Here is an 11,837-nt window from a genome sequence, read left to right as displayed (position 1 = left end):
CCGCGTCGCGCAGGGAGCGCCCTCCTGGGCGCGGGGCCGGCCAAGGCGGGAGGGGCGCCCCGTGAGGGGGCGGGCGGGAGGGCGGAGGGGCTGCAGGGCCGGGGCGGCTGTGCGAGAGCGGCCCTAGCCCCGGCCCCGCTGCCCGCACACGCATGCACGGCAGCATCCGGCGCTTCCCCGCCCCGCAAGTTACTTGGGCGCTGCGGGCACCCCCTGCCCCGCGCAAGCAGCGGGGCCGCCTCTATTCTGTGGTGATCCCCCTGTGCGTACAAAGGAAACTCCGCTAGCATCCTCTGGTATTAGCCTCCAACTGTGCCGGTAAGTATGAGAATAATCAATGGGATGTGAAAGGATTTTGCTCTGTACTGAGTTAATTGTCTTTCGGTCTGAATTCAGTTGTGGGAACAGATTTGAGAACACCAACGTGTGTCATTTGAACAGACTTGAGTACCAGTTTGCAAGGCTAAAGGACCAGAGGACAAGATCTACACAGAGTAGATACTGCATGAAAAATTAGTGAAATCATGCTCCGACTAGTGTCAGTGGCAAAAGTCCCACAGTTCAGCAGCACTATGCCGTCACCTTAGCAAGCTGTTTCCAACTTTGCATTTTCAAATGGTGTAAAATATGACTACAGTCATACAGAAACAACTGCCTTCTTTAGTTCAATTTTTTCCAGTTTTATGCTATAAGCCCCATCCAATTACAACATAAACAGCTCACAACAGTGCAAGCCACAAGGAGACCTCTGTGTTGTATAGTTTGTGTTTCTATTTGATCTGACATGCGTCAGGGAGAAAATAAATGCAAATCCCATGTTGCACAAAGCTTATCTGAATATTCAATAGAACACATTTTCAAACCAGGACAAAATACCTAAAAAGTTATTACTTTGCAAGTTTTTCAGCTTAGTCAGTCAAGCTTTCATGCTTTCAGACCGCAGAGGGTGTAAGCAGGACATCCAAGTCTGCTCTGGTGCAGTCTCATCACAATTCATCTAGAGAACATCAAACCCATGAACAGACAGAAGCTACCCCAGGAGGTATTTCCTCAGCCCTTGAAAAATGCCAGCTCTAAAAGAAAACTGGATTTATTGAGAAGTCAGTCAACTGGTAGCCAGTGCAGGACTCAGAACACAGGTCTCTCAGACAACAGTTTTTCCTAGTGAGCAGATATGTCCTGCATGAGCAGCTTTTTCAGGATGGGTTATAGCACCACGTCCAGGAAAACTGCTTCAGAGGTTTCTGGGTATCCATGAGGGACTTGAAATCATGCAGACTCAGTGGCCCAGGTGACATCCACTTCCCTTTTGTTTGCTAATGTATATATTTAGGAGTACCCAACACTTACATTCTTGAGCAACAGCAGCCCAGGCTGCCATCTGCACAATTGATGGGAAGTATACTTCCTCCACTCTGCTGCTTGCTTAATTGCTAGTGTTGCTTCCCAAATCCTGTAATCATCATTTTGAGCTTGCACAATCTCAGCCAAATGATTCTCATCCAGTCCTCCATCTTACTTAGACAATGGATAGCCAATTAGTCTGCACTAAATATTTAGAGAAAATGAAGATACAGAACTGGCAAACTGAAGGACTCACCTCGGCTCTCTCCTCACCAGTTTGGCTGGTTGTACAGCCAGGGAATCATATAGCTGCAGGACTGGGACCTCGTAAAACCGAACAAGAGTCTGAGAGTGATATGGCTCTATGGAGTCACCTGTAGGGGTGTTGGTTTCATCCACAGAGTAATTACTTACTTTGTTTTTCATCCTTTGCAGATGTCATTTTCCAGCCAGCGCCTACAGCAGTGCGATAAGGAGGGTGCAACTGTGAGGAGAATATACATTTTGAAAGTTCTTGGGAATTTGTTTATTGTCTTAAACTTCTCTAGCTTTCAGCAGGTCCTGAAGAATGTGTTAGCATCTCCTCAGTGTCAACCAGCTGGCTCAGTGGAGGTTTTCAGTTCAGCTGTGTTGGCACAACAGATACCTTATCACATCTTTCTTTCACATAGATTAACAATTGAGTCTGTGTAATATGCTTCCATTTTTCAGCAGTACAGATACAAGGAGTATTAAAATAATTATCTATTAGAAATATTATTTTAAATATCTTTATTAAAGACAATCTAGCCATTTTCCCCTAACTTCTTTCATCAGTTTGTAAAGTAAACCAGTATGAAATGTTAAAAAGAAACTTGTATCACCTTAGTGATATATAAAATGTATTTTTATTCCTCATTGCTCAATATAAAATTGAAAGGAAATGAGAAAACAGTTCCATCTAATTTTTCACAAAGGGGACAGTTTCTGACTACTTCTAGGTTATGCACCGAATGGTTACTTTAGTATCACATGTAAGTACTAAACAGCCCATCTTTTCATCCAAGGAATTAAAATTTTGCTTTGTAGGATTTCTGTAAGATTTCTACATGCATATGAGCTGAGCACTCACTGGGAAGAAGAAATGTAACTAGATTGTCCTTAGAAAGAAGGCCTGCTCCAAATAACTCAGGTAAGTAATGGAAGAAAGTGTGTAGAGGAGAAGGTCTAAAAAATGATGGGAAGCCTATGAGGACACAAGTCTAGTGGAACTCCATAATGATTGTGCAGCTGAACATTTCTTGGGAGCAATTTCTGGGTTATACAGACTTTGCAAGTGGGAACATGGGACAATGAAGTAGGAGCAGAAAAATCCTTCATCTTTATAAACAGCAGCAGGGAAAATAGAACAGAAAGGAATGGAGCCAGGCCTTAGTATAAACAGCAAAAACCTGTTTGGTCTGTAGAACCAGGGAATAAGTATTAATCATGTAATCAACACATTTTGAAAAGATAGATCTGTCCATGTTCATGTCCATCATTAATATGTCTGTGAATTTAACATAGAAATTTATACAATATTGTTATGTGCTGCCTCTCTGTGTTGTGAGTACACTCCAGCAAGTCTCTGTCCCAATTCTCCTGTTCAGCTGCCAGATAAACTGCAACGCCTTGCTTTGTCACTGGGTTGTTGTGCACCACTAGCATGTGGCCACACATCTCACTGCAGAAATGGACATTTTCCCATGCTGGGTGAAATTACTTCATTGGAAATTGCCAATATTTGAGGAAACACCCCTAAAAATGCCAAGTCCCAATCAAAGCTCAAAGTGATGTATGAAAAACACCTGAATTCATCCCACGGAATCCATCAGAGGATTAATTTCTTTTTAGGCATCCCTGTCTGTGGAAGATTGCATTGATGGTTTATGGTTCTCAAAAAAAACTTACAAGGAATTAATTCTTTAGGAAAGTCAGTGAAAAGGGTGTTGCCATCTGAATGCCCTGTTTGTACTATATTGTCTTTCAGACTAATCAATCTCTCATCCTCAAGCAGAGATGTCCCTAACCAGAAGGTTACACCTGAGTGAAGCCTGTAACAGAAGCCTGGTTTTTAGTCAGAATAATTTACTGTTTTCATAAGTGGTGAGAACACCACTTTTACAGATTATGAATCTGGTCATTACAGTTTTGCTTTTTTGTCCAAGATTAGGTAACACTGAGTGTCTGTATCTCAGCTAGTATAGAGGAAACAAATCACATATTTCTAATGTGCCAAAAAAGCACAGGCAATTTGATAGCTGCAGATCGAATTCCTACCTAAATGTCAGTTTCCACTCTAGTATTTTCTCAATTTAAGGGGTCACAGCTGCAAGTTTGCCTTCCTTGTGTCTTTCAAGAATATGGTGGTATCTCCAAGCAAGGACAAGCACTACATTAAATCAGAATGACAGGATGACACATTTTAGGTCATCTGTGACAATCATCTGGTCGAGCACTGGCTCTTTACTGCACCTGTAGTGGCCCCCTTCTCTGAATGGGGATGAATGCTGCAAACAGGGGAAGCATCTCTTACTATCTTCAGTGAGCAACCTAAGGTGGTTCCCTTCCTGGAAAGCTCCTGCACAGGAATCATCTCATTCTGTTATGTTGTGTATCTGTTATGTTGTTACAGCTTGTGATCTACATTAATATTTCCTTTCTTTTTGCATGGATGTAACTGAGATGGGAGTACTCACTAAAGCAACATAGTAGCAAAAATAGCAAATGGGAATAGTAGCACCAGGACCAAAACTAGGATGCCTGTCTGAGAATGAGAAACAATGTTTCAAAATTAAATTTGTCCTTGCCGCTGCAAAGTGTCACAACCACTACTCTGCTTTTTTCCTTAATAACTCTAGCACTGGAGTTTTAAAAGTGGTCAAAGAAAATGCATTAGTGGAAACATTTTCTCTGAAAAATCAGATCCTTTGAGAAAAATACCTTTTGAAATCATGTCAGTTCCATGAAAATGTTTTAAGAAAGCTATACAAATATTCTGACAGCTTCAAAGCATTCCATTTTTATTTTTTGCAGAGTAAAACATTTTAATTTCTAAATCACTATGGTTGCAATTTAAGTTAGCATAGTGTTAGCATATGGTGTAACATAAATGAAAAGGTGCCATCATTAAACATTTCCATCAGCTTCATTTTTCTTGCAGAAGTTCTGGGGTTTTTTTAAGGACTGCAAAATTTACAGATTGCATTGCTAATTAGAACAAAGACAAATTTCAAAAATATTCATAAAAATGAAATTTTATCCTCTGAACTGCTTATATCTTTGTCATACTCTTGGCAGGAGTTAAAGTGATATTAAGAAAAATAAAAAAGAAACAGCCAACCAAAAAAAGAAACATGTCTGCTTCAGATAACTTCTGAGACGGTACTAAATTTCAAATATGAGAAGTCCACAGATCCAGGCCCATGCCTAAAGTTAATCTTGTGTTTTATTCAGGCTGACATAAAATTCAGTTTTCTACGCAAGGATTCAAAGCACCAGAGAGAATAAATCTGTTGGAAACTTGATGAGATTAGAGCACCTGCCTCCCACAGGTTTCTTGACAAATCTTGCATTTCAATATAGAGTATAAAAATATAAAATAAATTATGCCAGACCTCTTTTGGTACTATTTCATATTCAGTGAAGGAACCTGAGCAGAATTACATTTCTACTCAGCTACTTAGCACTGGGCCAAGTGTCAAGAAGCAGCAATTCTTTTTCTCAGGCCAACCTGATAACAATGCCTTGCAGTTCACCAGACATTTTATTGGAAATAAAATCTGCATCATGGTGAGGCTTTTTGTGCAGCTATAGTCACCACCACTCCCAGGCATGGAAGAGAGAACTAAACACCCAATTGACGTGGCTGTGTGTAGCAGTCAGGTGCTGTGACTATCCGAGGGATGTGTCCTGAGAGCAGGATGTCCTGGAAGTGCAGAAACCTCTGCAGCCGAGTCTGCAATTCCAGCTTCGAGCCCTTAGAAGACTTTTGAGTGAAATTACAGCTCTCCAAGGTGATGCAGAAGAAGGATACGGAGCTTTTGTAATAGATCTCTCAGGAGATTTTTAGCCAGCTCTTTGTTCCAAGAAACGAATAGCTAGGGATTCAGAGAAAACAGAGGTTTTTATCCCTGAGGGCTGGGGGCAGGACAAAGGGGAGGAATCAATGAGATACCTGGAATCTACATGGGCTGCAAGCATGCTGTGAGGTGACTTCTTTTGCCCACCACAACTGGAAGGTCTACTAACCAGGGTTTCTCACCCAGGCAGAGGGTGGCAAACTGGATCCTAAAGGCTTCCCCTGCAGGGGAGAGTGGCCATATCACCAGTCAGCTCACCACCCTTCACATTTAACTTCCTCAGCTGATGCCACCTCTATGGCTCCATACATCCCTGCAGCATCAGTGAATCCCTTTCATGGGTGCTAAGAAATACCCACCTCCGATTCATCCCTGATTCATCCCAGCACTCAAGACTGTATGGTCCAGCATGGCTGTTATGTACCATGGTGTACCAAAAGGAGAATGAAATAAAATCTTAGTCCTCAGCTCACTGCCAGAGACCAGAAGAGCTACCATTACATGGATGGGACAGGATTTAAGAAAGGAATACGGGCTCCTTCCTGTATTTTGAAACAAAACCTATCCCCAAAATATCTGCTTCTGGAAAGTTAAAATTTATTCCTACATGGCATTGGTGAGTTCCCTGGGAGAACTGTGGTGTTTCTCCATTCAAAACTACCCCAAAAAATGTTCTAGGGATGTCACAGTGCTGACAGTTGAGCATTTGATAATATACTCTGACTTCATTTAATTTACTAGGATAGATGCCATCATTGCAAGGCCTATGTGTTCCAAATTTCATTTTTACTGAGCTGCAATAATCCAATGCAAATTATTTCCCTTGATTCTTACCAGTAATTATTACTTATTAATTCTGTTAAAACTGGTAATACTCCCCTTTGTACAAAACCTAACCAACCAAACAACAAGTCTTCCAGCTCTAGATATATACATGAAAAAACACCTTTTAAATTCTACTTGTTATAAATGAATCTGACCCTAAAACTGGCATCTGGATTTCCCCCAAACTTTCATGTAGTCTGGATTCAAGTTTAATTTTTATGAAGCTTGGACTTCTCTCTGCAGGTTCTCTGAATTTGATTTTAGATCTGATTGACAGACAGAAGCAAGCCCCTAAGTTAGTTAATCTTCTGTACACCTGTAAGATTCAATTGTAAAGCCAAATGGTGATACAAACATCTTTCTTGATTTAAGGATGTTCACTCATAAAAATGTAGCTACATTTTAACCCACAACAGTTATCTGTTTCCTTGTGAAATAAAGTCTAGCATCATGTGGAGGTAAGGAATGGTAGTGGATGGGATACTGGGAAATGGGGGTGGAGAACAAGAGAAGTGAGTGGGAAGGCAGACAACCTCACAGTACCATTCCTGCTTTAGGACCCAAGTGTACCTTGCATTGGTAGGGAAAGATAGGTCCTTTGGCTGTCCTCTTCAACAACTTGTCATGTAATCTGGCATATGGAGAATGCTGGAAGGCATTAAAAACAGGTCTGAGGACAGAAATGCAGGCTTGGGGAATCTAGCATATGCAGAGGAGCATAGGCTGTAAGCAGCTCACTGTGAAGAATTAGAAACTCCTTAGGTGCTAATAGTTTCTAGAAAGCTAATGGTTTAATAGGGCTGGAAGAAAAGAACATGCTGGAAATTTTCTCAGGCAGGGTTTTGTGTATCCTGATGGGAAATGGAGGGGAGGGAGGAGACCCATAATGTTATTCCTAGGTATTTAGTGGAATAAAAGTGGAACTGTAATTTCTGAGGATTCACTCAGTGTTGATAACTTCACATGCCAAAGATTTCAGTGAGAGGTGACAACTTCCTTCAACATAACAATAGAGAGAACAGGGCTTCAGAGTCACATGTTTGTTTAATTTCATTAGTATGGCTGCTGCAATAGTAACTACAAATAGCTAAAGAACTTCTAAGATCTAAAAAAAGTCCTTATTAAAAACATTACTTTGCTGGGAAACTTTGCTGACATATGGTTAAGGCTCCTCACTTGCTACAATAAAGTCAATATCAGCATAATTTGAACTTCTGAGAAACCAGGAAATGCAGAGGATAATAAAGCAACATTCAATTCAACCTTTATATACCTGTAATGGAAATAATTCACGTTTTCAGTGAGTGGTTTTCAGAGAAGTTAGTATATAACTACTGTTGCTCAGGGACCCCTTGTCTTTGGAAAAGTTGACTATATTAAAAATGACACTTCTTTTGCATGTATGCTCTGACCTCATTTCCTAGAGAAAAGTTCCACAACAGTTAAATGTTATCTTCTCCCCTGACTCACCATTTAGTCACACACGTATTATTAAGCCCACAGGATATGTTTTTCTACTTTACTTTTGATCCCACCCACAGGAGTTGATGAGCACTGTGGGTGAGGTCCCATCTGAAGGTACGGCCTCCCATTTTCCCTACTATCATGATTTACATAGTTTTCTACCATTTGACACAGCAATAATCAACTTAGCAAATACTGCCAGTTTCCTGCTCCCATTGCCATCTCCCAGGAGGGAAAAAGAAAGGTTTCTTGAATGTTGACCTAAACTCTGTATTTCCTGGCTTCCAAAAGTCTGAATTTTGCTGAAGCTGATATTTTATAAGAGCTCTAGCTACTGCCAGGAAATCCTAACTCTGCATTAATTAAGGGGCTTTGTCATTCAGTAAAAAGGAAAGATGTTTTAAAGACATGATATTCACTATTTCCTTGATTCTTAAAATATATTTGAGAGAGCATCTTTGCAATGTGTCAGTCTGTGATTCAGGATGAGAAAAAAAAATCTGAAGAGTCCTGAAGTTTCTAGTGAGGACTAGCAGCATTGGTAGACTGGGTTGGGTTTTTTTCTGTGTGGGGAATGGTAGTTTGGTTTGAACACTTTTCAGCTGACTGACTCTTATATATCAGGTGAATGGTGTTCACCATCATTTTGCTATTTTATTTACTGCTCTCATGGGTTCTGTTTTAAATGAGAGTCAGAAAGCACTGAGCTAAGGATGAGCCATCTTCTTTAGCAGGTGTATACAGAGAAAGCATTTACAAATGTACATGTAACTGTTTGAAGCCTATAACACTGCACCAAGTTTTCAACTGAGCTCAGCTTCTATCTCTTCGGTGAAAAAAAAAAGAAAAAGAAAAAGGAGATTTATCACAAAATACTTGGTGAATCTCACAGGCATATTTTACAGCTGGCTTTCCAGAAGTATATGAATGAGCTCTTTGTGAGGTACATGAACATTCTTTAAAACTGATCCAAGCTGTGTATAGATACAGTGAAGCAGAAGTCTTGACCTAGGACTCCAGATAATCTAATCCTTTAGTTCAAGTTCTGTCAAAACTCAGCCACAAACTCATTCCTGAATTTTTCAGTTCTAGAGCTCTGTAAAAGGATGCAAATGCTGTGGCAAAAGAGTCTGCTGACAGAAGAGTAGAGAGGAAGGACTAGTGCTGCCAATGGAAACAGGGGATGCACACCTCTCACCCCCTCCATCTTCTGATGTAAACTTGTATACAACAGCTGTCTCTCAAGGGTAACTGAAACCTCCTTGGCCATTTCAACAACCTGAAAACTCTCCTTCCAGGATGTCTGGAAAATGCTGTAGTGGCAAGGGCAAAGAAAAAATGTCTTAAAGTCAATTCAAGCATTTGAATTTTTCAAAGAATAGCATGAAAAAAATGTTTTCCATTGGAAAACTGGCATTATTGTGCCAGCTTAAGAATGGCAAAGCATCTCAGGAGGTGTTAATGAATATTCAGGAATATACAGGAGCACACATACCACCAAACTCACTGCTCCTTCCACCCATTAAACCATCATCAGAAAGTAGTGGTTGATGCTGGGTAATATCAAGAGCTCAAGGAGATAACACTGATGTAGACTTCAGCTTATAGTAATAGATTTTAAGAATAATTCAGCAGTGGCATAAGTCAGCCCAATTGCATCAGCTCCTGTGATACCTGAATTTGGTCAGTGGATGAATCCAAACAAAGCAAATCTTGCTTTAGAAATAAAGGTCACCTAGCCTCTGTGCAATTGAGTAGTGCAAGAGAGGAAAGGAAGATGATCAAGCACAGAAAACTCCAACAGTCTCCCTGAGGAAGATTTCTGTGGCAACCAGTGATTACATGTGATTGAAGCCATGCAAAATATTTTCAGAGAGCTGTTTTTTCCAGGTCAAAACAGGCTTGCTTTTGAATTCACAAATTCCTAAATGAAACTGGCCACCTTCTCACATGTTCCCTTCCTTTCCCAGAAATATCATCATCTCTTCACTAGAATGGCTGCCAATATACTGGGAGTGATCATTGTAAAGATTTTTAATTTCAAGTTGATTGAGTTGTTCTAGAATTGTCTGTTGGCATCAGAAAAATCCCAGTTCCCTTGCTCCCCATCCAGCTTCATGTTATCCTAAAAGCCAGTAGAAAATTCTCCTTTATGTTTTCAGACATGGAACTGTACTCTTTGAGTTATCCTCTAGCTTGAAAAGATAAAGATGCTGCCTCTTCCTGTGTGTGGGTCTCTAGAATCTTACTGACCATAAGAAATCCAAAGAGACAGACGACATAGGGACATAAGCATTTGCAAAAATAACTGCACATTATAAAGTCATCAGAGGAAAGTAATATAGACCACCTTCCCCCTAAGATAGTAACACTACTGTGTTTATGAACACCCTTAATTTTGAATGATCTGAAATCAGAGAAAACATCAACACCTCAGGTCCTTTCCTGGCAGTAGAGCTAGATGTAGCATAGCAGTGTGGAAGTCAGCTTTGTGTGTTTGCATGCAAAGGTGCTGCATTAACACAGGGACTGCTATCTCCATTCATTTACTTCTCTTGCAGCAAATGAGCCCTGTTCACTAGGTCATGCCTTTCTCACACGGTAATCTGCAGTAACCAAAACACCTTCCATCTCCTTTGCATCATTTACGCAAACACGAACTTATCCCCCAGACAGCTCCCAGGTTCAGGACTTGATACACCCATTCTTTCCAAAGAGCATGGATAAGGGTTAAGTGCTAAAAGCAGAGTCAGCTAGGGGTGCTTATGCTAATGGTGGCTTTTGTGCAAGAGCCCTGCCACCTGTCTGACTGACTGCAGGATGCCAACCTTTGCTCTGCTAGGGCATGCCTAGGAACATTTTAATGGGAAATGGCCTGGTTTTTAAAAATTAATAACTAGAGGGGAAAATCTTGTTTTAAAAAAATGGAGCCATGTTACAGAATAGCAACCAGGCAAAAGCATTTCCAAACATGATTCAGTCTGTGTCTGTGTGTATTTCCTACACATGCACAGCAAGAACTTTCATGCAAGAATAATATTTTTCTGCCATATTGTTTTTATTGAGAGGGGTCTTTTCCCCTCAAAATCCATGCTTTGAAGCCAGAATTTCCAAAGTCATAAATTAGTTTGGTTTAATTAAAAATTTTTCCCTCCTAATTTTGAAAAAGAGGTGGAAGGCTGAACTGTAAAATTTTAAATACTAGAAATTTTTTTTAGCAGGTCCAGAGATGGAAGTTTGGGGCCATATGCCCAGTTTCTGATTGTTGGAGTCAGCAGTGCTACTAGCCTCAGGACCCGAAGGCTTAAAAACATTGGCTTAATGCTCATACAAGGATTTGAGCAAGATGTTTTCTTTTATTCTTCCTTCCCCACCCCTGTCCTAGTACCAAATTACATACATTGCTGCAGATTTCCAACATTTCCCAATCTGGATTAATTTACATTTAGACAGAGGGTGTGAATTAAACTGTTATACAAGGCTTAGAGGCAGTGCCAACTTGTTACTATGCTCTTTCAAGCATCAAATGCTTTTTCTATTAAGGAAGCTCTCAGAGAATTTCTTGCATCTCTCCCATTGCAGAGCTTATTTTTCAAATGCAAAATATGATGTATACAATGAAGGCATTCATAGTATCACATCTCCTGCTGCGGTTAGGGGCTCTGTCATAGTATGGCCTACAGTAACATATTGCTGTCTTCAAGGGATTTCAGTCGGAGAAAAGCCTCCTGCAGGTATGCAGAATGCAAGGGAAGAGTCAGAAGCTACCAGCAGACAAGCAGAGGACAGTGTGCACACCAAACTGCTACAGCTGACACAGAACTCTCAGCCTTTGGCTTGTACTGCACCTAGCTGTCCAAAGTGAGAAGCTGGGCCTGATAGCACTTCTTAACTCATTAAATACCTAGGAGAGAATATGAAGGCTGCCTTTATCTTCTACTGGTCTTTTTCCTTGAATTTTCTCATATGCCAAGTACCTACAGACATACAATTCCATTTTCTGCCAAGGGACGTGGTACAAGTCTTGTCCCTAGTTGTTTGAAAACATCACACTCATAGCATAGCTGTTAATTATAACACTAAAGCATGGGATGAGGCTGATTC

At 40.6% G+C, this 11,837-nt stretch overlaps 1 long non-coding RNA gene across 4 annotated transcripts in view; it reads left to right on the top strand.

The window, feature by feature from the left end:
* The first annotated feature begins 89 nt into the window (after positions 1 to 89).
* The window catches only part of LOC107201663, a 31,530-nt gene continuing 19,782 nt past the window's right edge, over positions 90 to 11,837 (top strand). For 3 of the 4 annotated variants that reach the window (XR_004496804.1, XR_004496803.1, XR_004496801.1), the window contains exons 1-2: positions 90 to 318; positions 2,413 to 2,515. This is a non-coding gene — a long non-coding RNA (uncharacterized LOC107201663). Of the gene's footprint in view, positions 319 to 1,779; positions 2,516 to 11,837 lie in introns of all 4 variants that reach the window. The other variant, XR_004496802.1, reaches the window with a different exon arrangement.

Source organism: Parus major, chromosome 3 (assembly GCF_001522545.3).
Source record: "Parus major isolate Abel chromosome 3, Parus_major1.1, whole genome shotgun sequence".
Lineage (NCBI taxonomy): Eukaryota > Metazoa > Chordata > Aves > Passeriformes > Paridae > Parus > Parus major.
The sequence above is the reverse complement of the archived record's forward strand: the minus strand, read 5'-3'. Positions and strand labels throughout refer to the sequence as shown.